Source organism: Bos indicus x Bos taurus, chromosome 1 (assembly GCF_003369695.1).
Source record: "Bos indicus x Bos taurus breed Angus x Brahman F1 hybrid chromosome 1, Bos_hybrid_MaternalHap_v2.0, whole genome shotgun sequence".
NCBI classification, from domain to species: domain Eukaryota; kingdom Metazoa; phylum Chordata; class Mammalia; order Artiodactyla; family Bovidae; genus Bos; species Bos indicus x Bos taurus.
The window spans coordinates 22,141,554-22,161,889 of record NC_040076.1 but is presented as its reverse complement, the minus strand read 5'-3'; positions in this window follow the sequence as shown (position 1 = coordinate 22,161,889).

Below are 20,336 nucleotides of genomic sequence, written 5' to 3'. Positions count from 1 at the left end.
GGCTGAGTTAAGCACAAGCTGGAATCAAGATTGCTGGGAGAAATATCAATAACCTCAGATATGCAGATGACACTACCCTTATGGCAGAAAGTGAAGAAGAACTAAAGAGCCTCTTGATGAAAGTGAAAGAGGAGAGTGAAAAAATTGGCTTAAAATTCAACATTCAGAAAACTAAGATTGTGGCATCCAGTACCATCACTTCATGGGAAATAGATGGGGAAACAGTGGAAACAGTGACTCAGTTTATTTTTGGGGGCTCCAAAACCACTGCAGATGGTGACTGCAGCCATAAAATTAAAAGATGCTTCCTCCTTGGAAGGAAAGTTATGACCAACCTAGATAGCATATTGAAAAACAGAGATATTACTTTATCAACAAAGGTCCGTCTAGTCAAGGCTATGGTTTTTCCAGTGGTCATGTATGGATGTGAGAGTTGGACTATAAAGAAGGCTGAGCACCGAAGAATTGATGCTTTTGAACTGTGGTGTTGGAGAAGACTCTTGAGAGTCCCTTGGACTGCAAGGAGATCCAACCAGTCCATCCTAAAAGAGATCCATCCTGGGTGTTCATTAGAAGGACTGATGTTGAAGCTGAAACTCTAATACTTTGGCCATCTGATGTGAAGTACTGACTCATCAGAAAAGACTGTGATGCTGGGAAAGATTGAAGGCAGGAGAAGAAGGGGATGACAGAGGATGAGTGGTTGGATGGCATCACCAACTCAATGGACATGAGTTTGGGTAAACTCCAGGAGTTGGTGGTGGACAGGGAAGTCTGGCATGCTGCAGTTCTTGGGTCACAAAGAGTTGGACATGACTGAGCAACTGAAATGAATGACAGAAAGCATAGTGGAACAAAGAGCCTCTTGAAGGTGAAAGAGGAGAATGAAAAATCTTATTTAAAACTCAACATTCAAAAAATGCTAATATCATGGCATCTGGTCCTATCACTTCATGGCAAATAGATGGGGAAAAAGTGGAAACAGGGACAGACTTTATTTTCTTGGGCTCCAAAATCACTATGGATGGTGACTGCAGCACAAAAATTAAACAGCACTTGCTCCTTAGAAGAAAAGCTGTGACAAATCTAGACAGCATATTAAAAAACAGAGACATCACTTTGCCCACCAAGTTCTGTTTAGTCAAAGCTATGGTTTGTCCAGTAGTCATATATGGATGTGAAAGTTGAACTGTAAAGAAGGCTGGGTGCTGAAGAACGGATGCTTTCAAACTATGGTGCTGGAGAAGACTCTTGAGAGTCCCTTGGACTTCAAGGAGATCAAGACGGTCAATCCTAAAGGAAAACAACCCTGAGTTTTAATTGGAAGAACTGAGCATGGAGCTGAAGTTCCAATACTTTGGCCCCAAATCAAAGAGCCAACTCATTGGAAAAGACCTTGATGCTGAGAAAGATTGAAGGCAAAAGAAGGAGGTCACAGAGGATGAGATGGTTAGATAGCATCGCTGACTCAATAGACATGAGTTTGAGCAAACTCTGGGAGATAGAGAAGGACAGGGAAGTCTGGCATGCTGCAGTTCATGGGATTGCAAATCATCAAAGACAATTTAGTGACTGAACAACAACAAAGGAATTATGAAAATATGGAACTTGAAATGCTATTAATAAAACTGGGTAAGTCCTGGGGAAATCAATACAAGTTAAAGATCCGGCCTCATCTATACTCAGGACATGCTTATTTTTAAGACATTGAAAAGAATAATTGAATCAGGCATACATCTTTAATGAACCATAGAGGTCTATTTTAACAATCTAAAATACAAACTTATCAAATCTCTAAAAACAAAGTAATTCAATGTCTTAAAGCATGTGTTAAATTAACTTTTTGCTTATTTTCATGATATCTGTGGAAACAGTGGCTGACTTTATTTTTCTGGGCTCCAAAATCACTGCAGATGATGACTGCAGCCATGAAATTAAAAGATGCTTACTCCTTGGAAGGAAAGTTATGACCAACTTCAGTCAGTTCAGTTCAGTTCAGTCACTCAGTCGTGTCTGACTCTTTGCATCCCCATGGACTGCAGCACGCCAGGCCTCCCTGTCCATCACCAACTCCTGGAGTTTACCCAAACTCATGTCCATCGAGTCGGTGATGCCATCCAGCCATCTCATCCTCTGTCGTCCCCTTCTCCTGCTGCCCCCAATCCCTCCCAGCATCAGAGTCTTTTCCAATGAGTCAACTCTTCACATGAGGTGGCCAAAGTATTGGAGTTTCAGCTTTAGCATCAGTCCTTCCAGTGACACCCAGGACTGATCTCCTTCAGAATGGACTGGTTGGATCTCCTTGCAGTCCAAGGGACTCTCAAGAGTCTTCTCCAACACAAAAGCAGCAATTCTTCAGTGCTTAGCTTTCTTTATGGTTCAACTCTCACATCCATACATGACCACTGGAAAAACCATAGCTTTGACTAGACAAACCTTTGTTGGCAAATTTATGTCTCTCCTTTTTAATATGCTGTCTAGGTTGGTCACTGCAGATGGTGATTGCAGCCATGAAATTAAAAGACACTTACTCCTTGGAAGGAAAGTTATTACCAACCTAGATAGCATATTAAAAAGCAGAGACATTACTTTGCCAACAAAGGTCCATCTAATCAAGGCTATGATTTTTCCAGTGGTCATGTATGGATGTGAGAGTTGGACTGTGAAGAAAGCTGAGCACCAAAGAATTGATACTTTTGAAGTGTGGTGTTGGAGAAGACTCTTGAGAGTCCCTTGGACTGCAAGGAGATCCAACCAGTCCATCCTAAAGGAGATCAGTCCTGGGTTTTCATTAGTAGGACTGATGTTGAAGCTGAAACTCCAATACTTTGGCCAACTGATGCGAAGAGCTGACTCATTTGAAAAGACCCTGATACTGGGAAAGATTGAGGGCAGGAGGAGAAGGGGCCAACAGAGGTTGAGATGGTTGGATGGCATCACCAACTCAATGGACATGGGTTTCGGTGAACTCCGGGAGTTAGTGATGCACAGGGAGGCCTGGCGTGCTGCAATTCATGGAGTCGCAAAGAGTTGGACACGACTGAGCAACTGAACTGAACTGAACTAAACTGAACTATATATTTGTTGATAAATCCACAGGTTATGTCTCATGACCTCAGTCCTGGGCCAGTTGATCATTCCTGGACTGGCTTTCTGTATTTGCCACCTTTTCAGTTTGTTTTCTCTCTTTCTCTTTTTCATAGTTACCACTTTTATTTCTTGGAATTACTATCCAAGATTCTTGGTGAAAATATAGCCAGAATTCCTAGTTTTGCTTGCCTCAGTTTCTCAAATGTGTTACGGAATAACCAAAGATAGGACAACTACTGACAGTATTTCTTTTTTTCTCCTTTTAGGTGGTATAGTCAGTGCAGTGATCTCAATGGATCTGCGTTGTAATGAGTAATACTGTATGAGGGTGAGCTGTGGGGGCTCCCACAACCAGCAAAGTGAAAATGAAAGAGAAAGTGAAGTCGTTCAGTCGTGTCTGACTCTTTGCAACCCCATAGACTGTAGCCTACCAGGCTCCTCTGTCCATGGGATTTTCCAGGCAATAGTACTGGAGTGGATTGTCATTTCCTTCTCCAGGGGATCTTCCCAACCCAGGGCTCGAACCTGGGTCTCCCGCATTGTAGACAGACGCTTTGACTTCTTCACATGAGCAGACTCCCACCCCAAAAGAATCTACTAATTCCTAGAGAACTGGGATTGGAAGTAGCAAAGAATAATTTGAAAAACTATAATTGATTCTGATAGATCTAACTCCCCCAACTCCCCAAGCTCTACCAACATACATACATACATATGTGAGTGCACACACACATACATATACATACCCATCATTGGAGTCCTGATATAAGCTAATTATGTATTAATATTTCATTCCTGATAGTAGGTTCTCCAAACCTCATTTTCATCCTAACTCCCTCATACCCATACCCATTACACACACACACACACACACACACACACACACACACACACAAACACACACACACACATACAATAAAGGTATTTCTCTTTGAGCAGGAAAACAATAGTGAAATAGTAGGCAACTCACATGATGGGAGGTTGATCTTAGAAGAGTTCTACCATCCAACTGCAGTCTAATAGCGCTGAAGAAAGACTCTGCTATGTAAAATAAAGCCTATTATTAACTCACAATAATTCTAAGAGAGAATTACTGTTCTCAGCATCACTTTATAGAAAGGAAAAGTGAGATACAGAGACAGAAAGTAGAATAGGGCTAAGGGGAGGGGAGAGTGGGAAGTTATTGCTTAATGGGTATAGAGTTTTAGATTGGGTGGTGGAATAATTCCATAAATGTATAAGTGGTAATGGCTGTATAGAAATGTGAATGTATTAATGCCACTGAACTGTACACTTGAAATAATTTCAAATAATAATGCTGTTGAATACAGATTATTTAAAATCTTAGTTTGGCTTTCATATTTTCAAAGCAACATATATATATTTTATACTTTCTTATTCTTATTTCCTGTTTTTTTTTGGATTCCCTTAATTTTTTCTATTAAAAATTTTTTTCCTAGAGTATAGTTGATTTACAATTTTGTGTTAGTTTCAGGTGTACAGAAAAGTGAATCAGTTATACATATACATATATCCAATCTTTGTTTTTAGATTTTTTTTCCTACATAGGCCGTTAGTGTTATTATTTATTCTATATATAGTAGTGTGTATTGGAGAAGGAAATGGCAACCCACTCCAGTGTTCTTGCCAGGAGAATCCCAGGGGCGGGGAAGTCTGGTGGGCTGCCATCTCTGGGGTCACACAGAGTCGGATACGACTGAGGCGACTTAGCAGTAGCAGCAGTGTGTATATGTCAGTCCCAATCTCCCAACTTATCCTCCGCCTATTTATCACCTGGTAACCATAAGTTTGCTTTCTATATCCATGACTCTACTTCTGTTTTGTAAATAAGTTTATTTGTACCCTTTTTTAAAGATTCCACATATAAGCAATATCATATGATATTTGTCTTTCTCTATCTGCCTTACTTCACTCAGTGTAACAATCTCTAGGTCCATTCATGTTCCTGGGCATGCACCCAGAGAAAACATAATTCAGAAAGATATGCACCCCGATATTCACTGAAGCACTATTTAAAATAGCCGGGACTTAGAAGCAACCTAAATGTCCATCAACAGAGGAAAAGATAAAGATTTGGTACAGATTCACAATGAAATATTACTCAACCATAAAAAGAAACAAAATAATGCCATTTGAAAAATATATATACTCTTCAAAATATCTACTCAGTTAAAAAACCATGATACAATTCAATTCTACCCACTACAAGCATTTATTCCCAGGTAATCTGAAAAAAGTAGTATACGTAACTGACTCTGTAGTCAGACTACCCAGATTGACTCTTTCACCACTTTCCATCTATGAGGTTGGACAAGCCTCCTAATTTTGCAGTATCTCAGCTTACCCTTCTATAACTAGATGCTGAAAACAGTAATTACGTATTAGGTTTATTGTGAAGTAATATATACAAAATACTTGAGCAGCTCCTGGCACATAGCAAGCATTCAATAAATCTTGGCCAGTATGTTTTGTAATGGTGTAACAGAAAAGTTAAGCTTTTTTGTTTTACTGTGTAAAACATTTATACACTGATTTAGGATGAATTTTTAAAATAACATACAAGAAAAACCTTTAATAACAAGAAGAATATGCTAAAGAATTTGCAAAAAAATAAAGCAATTCTAGTTGTACATGTTTAAAGTGTTACAGATGATTTCTTTTTCCATTGTATAATGATTCTACAACTCAGGAATAATGTATATGTATGGATGTCCTGTGAGTAGTAGACCATGTGCAATAAGAAACAGCCTTCAATACTTTTCACTTGCAGACTATCAATGGGCAACAACTTTAATTGCTATTTATTTATGTTTAAAATTTAATGAAGATGTGAATACATTTAAATTTTTGCTCTATGTACCAAAGGAATATTAGATTTGCAATGTTATCTAGCCATTTATTTCCTAGAAGTATATAAAAAATAATTTATCACAAAAACATTTAATAAAACATGAAGGAACTTGAATATTAGGAGTGGCCATTACATATTAAAACCATCACTTATCACAAAAAAGGAAATACTATACTAGAATCCCTATTTCTCTTTTCACAAATATTCAGGGGTCCAGTCTTCTGATGAACTGACACTAATTGTTTACTGTCTATATCAAAATTGTTGCAAACTGTTGACAAATCAATCACAAGGGTACACAGCAGGGAATGGGACCATTTCTTCTACTAATAATTTAGGCAATTTCTCCTACATATCTTGGCAGGAAGCCTGTAACAGTTTGAGCAGAGTTGTGCACAATATGGGCAGTGCAGCCAAAACTCATTAAGTGCCTTTGTCTCATGCATCTTGTGAAATACAATATTACACCCCTGATGAGCAATGCTTCCAAATGTTATGTTAACATTAAGATCACCAGAAACCATTAATTTACTAGTCAAATTACATCTCTCAGAAGCATTTAGACAATGTTCTAGGGAATGATCTGCCTATTACCAAATATAAATGAAAATTTAATGATTGTCTTCCAGGTGCTTTAGACACAGGTTAAGAAAGTCTTCTAGAATATACTTAATGACATTTGCTATGGCATTAGACTTGATTTTAAACTTTAATTTAAATGAAATACATTTTATATATCTTTTCCAGGACCAAACCAGGGTCTTCACAGCTCTCCGAATTCATTAAAAGACTACTTTTCTACTTTCCTTCAGAGAATTAAGGAAAGCCTTCAATTTTTAGTTCCATATTCTATTTTTTTTAATTCAAGTATAATTGGCTTATAATATTATATCGGCTTTAGGCATACAATATTGTGATTTGATATTTTTAAAAATTACAAAATGATCACCACAGTGTCTACTTACAATCTGTCATAAAAATTATTATAATATTATTATATATATTTCTATGCTTTACATAACATTCCCATGGCTTATTTATTTTATAACTTGAAGTATGGATCTCTTTATTCCCTTCCACTATTTCACCCGCCCTACAATAATCTCTCCTCTGCAAACCACTATTTTGTTCTCTGTATCTATACATCTGTTCCTGTTTTGTTGTTTGTTTGTTTGGTTTGTTTTTTAGATACCGAATGGAAGTGAAATCAGAAAGTGTTTGTCTTTCCCTGTCTGACATTTCACTTAGCATCACACTCTCTATGTCCATCCACATTTGTCACAAATAATAAGATTCAATCTTTGTTAAAACTGAGTAATATGACACAATGGTGTATGTCTGTATGTGTGTATATGTGTAAACTACATATTCTTTATTCATTGATTTATCAATAACCACTTCAGTGTCCATCTTGACTATTTACAACATTGCAGTAAATAATGCTGCAATGAACACTGATGTGTATATATCTTTTCAAATTAATGTTTTCATTTTTTGGGGTAAATACCCAAAGTGGACTTATTTTATCAGATTGTATGGTAGTTTCATTTTTAACCTTTTAAAGAAACTTCACACTGTTTCCATAGTGGCTGAAAAATTTACATCCCACCAATACTGCACAAGGATTATCTTTTCTCCACATGCTTGCCAATATGTGTTATTCAGTTCAGTTCAGTTCAGTCACTCAGTCGTGTCCGACTCTTTTTGACCCCATGGATTGCAGCACACCAGGCCTCCCTGTCCATCATCAACCCCCAGAGTTTACCCAAACTCGTTTCCATTTAGTCAGTGATGCCATTCAACCATCTCATCCTCTGTTGGCCCCTTCTCCTCCTGCCTTCAATCTTTCCCAGCATCAGGGTCTTTTCCAATGAGTCAGTACTTCGTCATCAGGTGGCCAAAGTATTGGAGTTTCAGCTTCAACATCAGTCCTTCCAATGAATATTCAGGACTGATTTCCCTTAGGATGGACTGGTAGGATCTCCTTGCAGTACAAGGGACTCTCAAGAGTCTTCTCTAACACCACAGTTCAAAAGCATCAATTATTTGGTGCTCAGTTTTCTTTATGGTTCAACTCTAACATCCATACATGACTACTGGAAAAACCAAAGCTTTGACTAGATGGCCCTTTGTTGGCAAAGTAATACCTCTGCTTTTGAATATGCTATCTAGATTGGTCATAACTTTTCTTTCAAGGAGTAAGCATCTTCTAATTTCATGGCTTCAGTCACCATCTGCAGTGATTTTGGAGCCCAAGAAAATAAAGTCAGCCACTGTTTTCACTCTTTCCCCATCTATTTGCCGTGAAGTGATGGGACCAGATGCCATGATCTTAGTTTTCTGAATGTTGAGTTTTAAGCCAACTTTTTCACTCTCCTTTTTCACTTTCATCAAGATGCTCTTTAGTGCTTCTCTTTCTGCCAAAAGGGTAGTGTCATTTGCATACCTGAGGTTACTGATATTTCTCCCCGCGATCTTAATTCCAGCTTGTGCTTCATCCAGTCCAGAGTTTCTCATGATGTACTCTGAATATAAGTTAAGTAATATGTGTTACTATCTATTTGATAATCATCATTCTGACAGATATGAGGTCATATATCATTTTGTTTTGATTTGTATTTCCCAGATGATTAGTACTATTGAGCATCTTTTTATGTGCCTGTTGGCTATATTGTATATCTTCCTTAGAAAAGTATCTATTCATGTTCTCTGCCCATTTTTAATTGAATTTTTGATGTTGAGTTGTATGAGTTTATGGATTTTAGATATGAACTCTTTATCAAGCATAGCATTTGAAAATATCTTCTCCCATTCAGTAGGTTGGTTTTTTGTTCTTTTGATAGTTTCCTTCACTTTATATTTTATAAATGATTTAACATCATCACATTTGTATATTTTTGTTTTTGTTTTCCTTTCCTAAGAAGATAGATTAAAAAAAATTATTGGTAAGATTGATGCCAAAAAGTGGACTATCTTTGTATCCTTCTAGAATTGGGATGGTTTCAAGCCTTATATTTAAGACTTTAACATTTTGAGTTTATTTTGTATATGATGTGAGAAAGCAGTTCAGTTTTACCATTTTCCATCTAGCTGTCCAGTTTTTCCAACATCTTTTATTAAAAGGACTATCCTTTCCTCAATGTATATTCTTGCCTCCTTTGACGTAGATTAACTGACCATATGTGTGTGGATTTATTTGGGGGCTGTCTATTCTGTTCTTCTATGTGTCTGCTTTTATGCCAATAGCATGCTGTTTTGATCACTATAACTTTGTATTATAATTTGAAACCAGGGAGCTTGATATCTTTAGCTTTGTTGTTCTTTCTTAAAGCTTTTTGGAATATTCAGTGTGTTTTGTGGTTCAATTCAAATTTTAGAATTATTTGTTCTAGTTCTGCAGAAAATTCTGTGAGCATTTTGATAGAAATTGCATTGAATCTGTATATTGCTTTGGGTAATTTGGACACTTTAACAATAATAATTCTTACAGTCCATATCAGTTTTATCTTTACATTTAACTGTGCCATTTTCAATTTCTTTTATCCTATAGCTTATAATTTTCAGAATATAGATCTCTCACCTCCTTGGTAAATTTAATCCTAGGTATTCTTTTTGATGCAATTAGAAATGAGATTTTCCTCATTTATTTTTTTGATAGTCTAATACAAGTGTATAGAAATGCAACAAATTTCTGCATATTAATTTCATATCCTATAATTTACTGAATTCATTTATTAGTTCTAATAATTTTTTGGTGGTGTCTCTAGGGTCCTCTATATAAGGATCATGTCATCTTCAAACAGTGATAGTTTCACTACTTTCTTTCCAATTTAAATGCATTTTATTTCTTTTCTTTTTTTATTGCTCTAGCTAGGACTTCCAAAACTAAAAGTAGAGTAAAAGTGGTGAGAGTAAGCATCCTTTTTTTGTTCCTAATCTTGAAAAGCTTTTAACGTTTTATTATTGAGTATGATGTTAAAAGGTTAAAATACAAAAATAGTAAAATCAACTATAGCTACAATTAGTAGATAAGGAATACAAAAAGCCAAAAGGTGTATATGTGATATTAAAAAAAAACGTAAAATATGCTGGAGGAGTAAGAATGTAGCGTTGTTAGGATGCATTTGAACTTAAACAACTATTGGTTTAAAGTAAATTGCTCTCCTTATCAGTTGATATATATGAACCTTGGGCTTCCCTGGTGGTTCAGATGGTAAAGAATTCACTTGTAATGCAGAAGACCTAGGTTCAACCCCTGGGCTGGGAAGATTCCCTGGAGAAGGGAATGGCTACTCATTCCAGTATTCTTGACTGAAGAATACCATGGACAGAGGAGCATGGAAGGCTACAGTCCATGGAGTTGCAAAGAGTGGGGCACAACTAAGCAAATAACACTTTCACTTTTCTATAAACTTTATGGTAACTGCAAGCAAAAACTTATATAGATACACAGAAAATGGGGAAAGGAAATAACAAAACATAACCCTTCCAAAACCTTGAAGGAAGAGACAGAGACAAGACAAGATTTCAACGGAACTGCAAAAGCAATCAGGAAACAGCTAAATGGCAATAAATGTATATTGACTAAAAACTACTTGAAATGTAAATAGATGAAATGTTCCAATCGAAAGATATATGGTGTCTGAATGGATGAAAAGACAAGGCCCATACATATACTTTCTACAAGAGACTCCCTTCAGCTTTAAAGACACATTCAGACTGAAAGTAAAGTGAGAGAAAGATTTTTCCATGAAAGTGGACATGAGCAGGAAGCTGGTAGCATTACTCATATCAGACAAAATATACCTTAAAACAAAGACTGTAAAAAAAAATAAGATAAAGAAAAGCAATGCATAATGATTAAAGGGTCAATCCAAGAAGAGGATAAAATATTCATAAATATTTATGTGCCCAACATAGGATCACCTTAATATGTAAAGCAAATATTAACAGACATAAAACAAGAAATTGATAGTAAAACAAGAATCATAGGGAACTTTAGTAACCCCATTTATATCAAATGGATAGATCTTCCATACAAGAATCAATAAAGAAACACTGGCTTTAGACAATACATTATACCAGATAAACGTAATAGATATATACAGAGCATTCAATCCAAAAACTGCAGAATTTACATTTTTTTCAAGTGCACATGGAACATTTTCCAGATGAGATCACATATTAGGCCACAAAACAATCTCAATACATTTAGGAAGAATGAAATATCCAGCATCTTTTCCAACCAGCACAGTATGAAATTAGAAATCAACTACAACAAAATAAGTGAAAAAACACAAACATGTGATGGCTAAACAACATGCTACTAAACAGCCAAAGAGAAAATTAAAAAAAATACATTAAGACAAATGAAAATTAAATCACAAGCTTCCAAAGTCTATGGGATGCAGCAAAATCAGTTCTAAAAGAGAAGTTCATAGTGATACAGGCCTACCTCAAGAAATCTCTCAATAGTCAGTCTAACTTTATACCTAAAGAAACTAGAAGAAGAAGAACAAACGAGTTTAGAGTTAGTAGAAGGAAGGAAATAATGCCAGACTGGAAAGAAATGAAATAGAGTTCCTCTTCTGTTAATTTCTGTCTCTTGCCAGGTCCACATTTTACTGTGCCTCCTGTGATATTATTTCCGTGTGTATTCCCATGTTAAAATCTAGTCCTAGAATATATTTATTATCCCAAATAAAGCCTATTAATAGCTGTTTCCCTCTCTTTCCAACTTGTATAAAAACACTCATTATCAGAGAAATGCAAATCAAAACCACTATGAGGTACCATTTCACACCAGTCAGAATGGCTGCGATCCAAAAGTCTACAAATAATAAATGCTGGAGAGGGTGTGGAGAAAAGGGAACCCTCTTACACTGTTGGTGGGAATGCAAACTAGTACAGCCACTATGGAGAACAGTGTGGAGATTCCTTAAAAAACTGGAAATAGAAATGCCTTATGATCCAGCAACCCCACTGCTGGGCATACACACTGAGGAAACCAGAAGGGAAAGAGACACGTGTACCCCAATGTTCATCGCAGCACTGTTTATAATAGCCAAGACATGGAAGCAACCTAGATGTCCATCAGCAGATGAATGGATAAGAAAGCTGTGGTACATATACACAATGGAGTATTACTCAGCCATTAAAAAGAATACATTTGAATCAGTTCTAATGAGGTGGATGAAACTGGAGCCTATTATACAGAGTGAAGTAAGCCAGAAGGAAAAACATAAATACAGTATTCTAACGCATATATATGGAATTTAGAAAGATGGTAACAATAACCCTGTGTACGAGACAGCAAAAGAGACACTGATGTATAGAACAGTCTTATGGACTCTGTGGGAGAGGGAGAGGGTGGGAAGATTTGGGAGAATGACATTGTAACATGTAAAATATCATGTAAGAAACGAGTTGCCAGTCCAGGTTCGATGCACGATACTGGATGCTTGGGGCTAGTGCACTGGGACGACCCAGAGGGATGGTATGGGGAGGGAGGAGGGAGGAGGGTTCAGGATGGGGAACACATGTATACCTGTGGTGGATTCATTTTGATATTTGGCAAAACTAATACAATTATGTAAAGTTTAAAAATAAAATAAAATTTAAAAAAAAAAAAAAAAACATGCCCCATTGGTGAATTATCTCTAACTAGAAAGAAGGCAAAGTGACCTCTCTAAACCCCTTTGTTAAATATTATCAATTAATTCTTGATACCACAAAATACAGTTATACTTTCTTGTTCCACATATATAAATATATTCATTACTTAAACTTACATTTTATTTTATTTTTTTTTTAAACTTACATTTTAAAATTATGCTTATTTTTTGGTCCTACATTGTAAACCTAAAGCTATCAGGTTCCTTGCTTGACTTGGCATTGGCACGGAATCTAGATCATCACTATATACTAAGAGGCATTTAACAAGTGCAAATCTACAAAATTTTATAAATATAAGTAGCCAATCTGATTAACAAAATATTAAAGTATTATGTTCTTCAATATCAATGAGGTCTTTAACTCAATGTTCTAACTTTCTTATTGCCTATCTGAGACATATCCCTGATTGATAGTTAACAATCCTTTATCTTTCAGTGACAATATCAAATAAACTACATGACAACCTGAACAATAAGGCAAAAATTGATCCTTAAAACTGCCACACACACACACACAAACCCAAATCAACAAGAAATAGATCAATTTAGTCATTAACAGTGGACAAGGCCATCACACCCATGTCAAAAATTCAACTGCATTAAATCTAATGACCAGAGGTCATTTTTTCCTTTTGCCTCTTACTAAATTCTATCATTCAGCCTCTCTTAACTCAAATTTTAAAAATATTTTAAGACAAAGTTTACACAACACTTATTGATTTGGAAGATATTTCCAATTTATAAAATAGCTATAACACAAGCACATCTTATTGGCTTTTTTTTAATAGACAGTGGGCTAAAATTCAAAAGCACATTTTACAAGTATGAAGTCCGAGTATTTGCACCACACACAAAAGAAAATCTGCCTCCTTATTTACTGATAGACAATATTAAAGGAGAAGGCAAATAAAATGGTTTGAACAAATTATCTAAGCTCATCGTTCAGTAGAATCCATAAGAAAGGCAGATCATGTGCTACAATGGTTATTTCTAGAAAGCTGAACATGGCAATAATATAAGATGAGCCTTATTCAGATCTTGTGACTGGTGATTCAGAAAAAGTTAGGCCAGAAAAAAATGTAGGCTTGATACAACTTTTCAAAAGATTATGTGCTGAGAATTCTGTAGCAACTGCAATTGTTTATTATTTAAAATTTCTTCAAGGCCCCGATAAAAGTCTGAAAACAATACCAAAGTTGAAATGAACGTGTGGTGTCCAAAAAGCAAAATTAGACAAAACAATCGAATAGAAACTTACATCAAAGTACAAAGCTAAAACATAACAATTAAAGGTGGATTCTGAAGCCAGACTGCTTGGGATCAAATTCGAGTTCTAGCACCTGCTCTCTGAGTAGTTAGAAAAGTTTCCTAACCCACAGTGCCTCCTCTCTCTCAAGTGAAAAATAGGGATGGTAATATAACTTACTTCAAAGGCTTCTGTGTTAATACAGGTACAGCTATTTGAACAGAGCTGAATACATAGGAAGTGCTACACATAATGATGTTGATGATGATAATGATGACAACAGTGATGACCTATATAATTTTCTGTCGTTAGCACATTTTCTAAAAGCATCACTAGATTAGTTTCTGTTTTTTTCTGTCATTGAGTTTCTTTGCTCTTAAGCCAAAAGAGATAAGCAGCTGCTTGTTTTCTGACATTCTTTAGAAGATGAGACTTATTCCAGTGAAGCATTTGTTTCAGAACAGGTGAAATTCCCCAGCATGAGTCCTCCAGGGGAAAATTATTGTCTTAAAATGTAAGTAGAAAAAGGCTTTTCAAGATATTAAAAGTATTAGGATTATGTCTAAAATTTAAAATGATTGCAAAAGATAAAGCCATTTCTAATATGGTAATTATTGTCTGAAATGAGTGCCAGTGAGAGGTCAGAGAAACCTACAAAAGACTATGTGTATTCTACTATACATTACTAATTTGGTTACATGCGAATGGCAATATTTGTATGCATATTGTGCAAAGAAAACATGCTGCAATTATATTTCTATAGCTATGTTACCCATTTTACTGCTGCATATCTAATGAACAAACGAATTCTACTCCTTATTATTAGCCTGCAGGACTGGCATTTGCTTTACAAAGGAATTTCAATACAGGGAAGGGGAGATCTCAGAATTTATCCACTCTTCTAAGCAGCTCTTTTACTACTGCCGCATGGATTAAAAAAAATTACCCAACGTACAATCATAAGCCACTTGTGTGCTTAGTCACTCAGACATGTCTGACTCTTTGTGGCCCCATGAACTGAAGCCCACCAGACTCCTCTGTTCATGGGGTTCTCCAGGCAAGAATTCGGAGAAGGCAATGGCACCCCACTCCAATACTCTTGCCTGGAAAATCCCATGGATGGAGGAGCCTGGTAGGCTGCAGTCCAAGAGGTCGCTAAGAGTCAGACACGACTGAGTGACTTCACTTTCACTTTTCACTTTCATGCATGGAGAAGGAAATGGCAACCCACTCCAGTATTCTTGCCTGGAGAATCCGAGGGACAGGGGAGCCTGGTGGGCTGCCGTCTATGGGGTCCCACAGAGTTGGACACGACTGAAGCGACTTAGCAGCAGCAGCAGCCATTTCTATCTCCAGAGGATCTCCCAAACCCAGGGATCAAACCTGCATCTCTTACATCTCCTGCATTGGCAGGTCGGTTCTTTACCATCTGAGCCACCAGGAAACACTGCCGGCATGAGATATAAGATGGTTGATTAAGTGTTCTGATAAATGTATTTTGAACAAGAAAACATTTCAAAACCATTTTGCTGTGTCCTAATGTTTCAAGCTCTTTACCCAAATACTCTTGCCGTGTAAGTACTCTCCACTAGGATACATTGGTTCAGGATATTTCAAAATATCATTTTAAGAAGCACAGTCTTGTTTTTCCCTTGTCTTATAAACTTTAATTTCAAAGATTTTTGATAACAGGTGCTAATAAAGTAGTTATTATCACAACTGGCTTATATGTTTATATATATTTAACACTAAGTATTAGAGAATATAGTGATGATGGAACATACTATTATCATTATTTATTTTCCATTATGTTCTGGAGTGTCTATTGCCTTTAGGAAGCATTACTTGGCAAAAAGCACAATACTCTCTCACACCACTTTTGCTGTAGTTTTCTAGAAATGCCAAGTGCTGCAAGCCTCCTGGGGATGAAAATGGTTTTGCAAACATGGATGAGTGCTTCATTTGGTGGCTTTCACTTAACAGTCCTCAACAGAGCCACTTCTGCACTGATTATTTCTGATGCTCTTCTATTCTGAAATGATTTCGCTATGAAATTTATCATGGAAAAATCACAAAGACAAGGGAAATGTCTGTACCCATAATACATTATTTAATGGCATTTTCTCTGAGGGATGTGCCAATTATTTTTCCTTCAGGAATATTCTTCTCATAAAGAACTATTTTAGAAATTTAGATACATTTTTTATAAATAAATTATGATGGGAATTCTATGGAGATGGTAAATTATTTATATGAGAACCACTGTTTCAGATTTTGTAGAGATTTGGAAATCCTACTTTGAAGAGAAAATCAAAAGAAGAGAGCATTGCAGCCAGGATTACTCTAGCTAACTGAAAACTAAACCAATTATTTTCTGTGTGAATGTGTGCTCAATTGCTCAGTCATGTCAGACTCTTTGTGATCCTATGGACCGTAGCCTGTCAGGCTGCTCTGTCCATGGGTTTCTCCAGGCAAGAATACTGGAGTGGGCTATCCGTATCACCTCCATGGGATCTTACAGACCCAGTGATCAGAACCCACATCTCTTGCATCTCCTGCATTACCAGACAGATACTTTCGCCACTGAGCCGCCTGGGAAGCACAGAGGCACCTCATGCTCCATTCGGTAGATAAGTAAAAATGATGTTTGGAGTTTCGTTCAATGAGAAAGCCCTCACCTTTCCTTCAGCTCTTTGACTATATAGCCTTGACCTTACATATCACAGAAGAAATACAGACGTCAGGTAAATGAAACAAAATTAACACATGAACATCTAGTGTTTCCAATTCCAGTGATTTCTTGGGCAACTAGCTTTTACTTCATTTTACCTCTCTGTAGATAAGAAAAATAATTATCAGTGATATATTAATAAAATAGCTTTAAAATCATGTATCTGACAGTTTAAGGTAAAGTTTATGCTACATGAGTTCAAATTTTACTGCCTTTTTAATAATTTGTAAATCATGTTGACACCTTTAAGAAAAATGTCCATATTATCTAAGTCTACATTTTATTGCTTTATTATTTCTCTTATGTATTTTGGAAATGGAAATCTTTTGACCTTAAATAACCAAGTAATAAAATAAAGTAGTAAAAGAAATTGAAAAGCCATGCATCTGACTCTTTATTTCAAACCATTAAGATAAAAGTCTGAAAAAAAATTGATGAGTTAATTCATAACCAATAGAACAATGAAAAAGGTCCCTCTTTATACTGAAGTATATAGCTAGATCAGTATGAATAAAAAATGAGTAACTTCTGGTTGGTCAAGATAATGGGTAGTTATTGTTGCCGTGATATTTTTGATAGTTTAACCCAGATAGCACTACTTTTCTTTGTCTGTTTTATGTGAGAAATTACTTGGCTATTTACTAAACTTATTTCCCCAAAGAATGCTTATTATTCTGGGAATGCTACTTTACAAACACTGTATCATAAAGAAAAATAGGAAAAAAATGTCTTCTGTCTTTGAAATCTCAGTAACATTTTAATGTTTAAAATGATTTGCTTTTTCCTGTATCAGTGGTAACACAAATACAGGCATACTTCAGAGATATTGTGGGTTTGGGTCCAGATCACTGCAATCGAATGAATATTGCAATAAAGCGAGTCACACAAATTTTATGGTTTCCTGGTACATATAAAAATCACGTTTATATTATACTATAGTCCATTAAGTGTATAATAGCATTCTGTATAAAAATATGCATACTTTAAACATGCTTTATTAATAAAAAATGCTAACCATCATCGGAGCCTTTATAGACTCTTAATATTTTTGCTGATGGAGGTGTTGCCTTGATGCTGATGGCTGCTGACTGATTAGGGTGGTGACTGTTGAAGGTTGAGATGGCCATGGCAATTTCTTAAAATAACATGACAGTGAAGTTTGCTACATCGACTGACTTCTTTCATGAATGATTTCTCTGTAGTATGCAATGCTATTTGGTAGCATTTTACCCACAGTAGACCTTCTTTCAAAAATGGAGTCAATCCTCTTATCCCCTGCTGCTTTATCAACTGGGTTTATGTAATATCCTATATCCTTTGTTGTCTTTTCAGCTATCTGCACAGCATCATCACCAGCAGTAGATCCATATTAAGAAACAATTTTTTTTTTGTTCATGCATAAGAAGCAACCCATCATCCATAAAGTTTAATCATGAGATTATAGCAATTCAGTCACACCCTCAGGTTCCACTTCTCATTCCAGTTCTCTTGTTATTTCTACCACAACTGCAGTCACTTCTTCCACTGAAGTCTTGAACCCCTCAAAGTCATCCATGAGAGTTGGAATCAACTTCTTCCAAATTCCTGTTAATGTTGATATTTGACTTCTTCCAATGAATCACAAATGCACTTAAAGGTATCTAGAATGGTGAATCCTTTCCAAAAGTTTATTCAATTTACTTTTCTCCGAATCAATTTACTATTGATTCTTTTCTCAGCAAAGAATCAATAGTGTGTGTGTGTGTGTGTGTGTGTGTGTGTGTGTATCTATAGTGTGTGTGTGTGTTAAGTCGCTTCAGTCATTCCAACTCTTTGCAACCCTATGGACTGTAGCTCTCCAGGGTCCTCTGTCCATGGGATTTCCAGACAAGAATATTGGAGAGGGTTGCCATTTCTTTCCCCAGGGAATCTTCCCAATCCAAGGATCAAACCCTGGATCAAACCCATCTCTTACATCTCCTGTATTGGCAGGAATGGTTTTTTTGTTTGTTTGTTTGTTTGTTTTTACCACTAGTGCTATAGCCTTATAAAATTTACTTCTTAAATAATAAGATATAAAAGTCAAAATCACTTCTTGGTGCATGGCTGCAGAATGGATTTTGTGTTAGCAGATATGGAAACATTAATCTCATTGTACAGTTCCATCTGAACTCTTGATGATCAGGTGCATTGTCAATGGGCACTCATATTTTGAAAGGAATCCTTTTATTCTGAGCAATAGGTTTCGACAGCAAGCATAAAATACTCAACAAGCCATGTTATAAATAAGTGTGCCACCATCCACAACTTGTTATTTTGTTAACAGAGGATAAGCAGATAGATTCAGCAAAATTCTTAAAGGCCTTGGGAGTTTCAAAATGGTAAATGAGCTGTGACTTCAACTCAAAGTCTCAAGTTGCATTAGGCCCAAACAAGAGTCATTCTGTCTTTTGAAGAGTTGAAGTCAGGCATTGGTTTCCTTCGTTAGCTGTGAAAGTCCTAGATGTGGCATCTGATTCCAATAGAAGTATCTTTCATCTGCATTGAAAACCTGTTGCTTAGTATAACCACTTTAATTAATTATCTTAGCTAGATCTTCTGGACAACCTGCTTCAGTTTCTCCATCAGCACTTGCTACTTCACCTTTGACTCTTATGTTATGGACACAGCTTCTTTCAGAGAGACCACTTTCTCCCCTACAAATTCATCAAAAAATCATTTGAATGTTGAGCAACTTCCACAAAACAACTTCTGAACATTGGCAGAGGACACCAGGCACCCAGAAAGGCAGTCCAATCTCTTCAAAAGGAACTAGGACAAAAAAAAAAAAAAAAACAGAGACAAAGGATTTAGGGATGGAGACCCACCCCAGGGAGGGTGTCGTGAAGGAGAAGTTTCCACACAATAAGAAACCCTCCAACAGGGGAGTCTGTGGGGAGCTTTGGAATCTCAGAGAGCAACATAACTGGGAAAAAGAAAGAAACAACACAGAACGCACCCAACCGCAACTACTAGAAGATAAGTGGCTCAGACAGTTGCAACCAGCAGCAGCAAGTGGGGGCTGACAAGCAGGCATAGGCTGCATCATTGGTCCTCATGGTAGGGACTGGGCTTGAATGCCCTGATGACAATCTGAGGGCGCTAATGTGACATAGCAACCCAAACTGTGGGATTGCCAGAGAGACAAAAAAATAAATAGAAGGACCTCTCCCGCAAAAGGCTCTAATGCCAGTCGGTGACCCCTGGCACATTCACAGAACACAGTCTTGTGACCTATCAAATACCAGAGGAGAAGAAGCTGGCTGCCATTCGGGGGCCTCCCTCCCCAGAGGCAGAGAGGCAGGTGTGCAATAGCCAGAAGTGGAAGGCAAGGGGCCGCTGCAATCTCAGACCCAGAGACCGCATCTTTCACCAAACTGTGAGCAGTTGCTAATCACATCTTCCTGGGATCCTGGATGGTTCGCACTGGCCAGGAGTGTCACAGCCTGAGATCAGCTCCCCAGAAGAGACGTGGCACACCTGGGAAACAGTGGCTGGGACTAGGAAGGTGAATAAGATGCAGAGCCCACATGGGACAGTGTGCTCACCGAGCATTCAGTCACCTGAGCACTTGGACCTGGGAAGGGCACAGAATGCACAGCCTTCCTGGGTCTGTGCTCTTGCAAAGCACTGGAGAACCTGAGCGGCTTAGGACTGGTAAGTGAACTAAACACTGGGTCCACTTGGGACAGTGCCCTTGTGGAG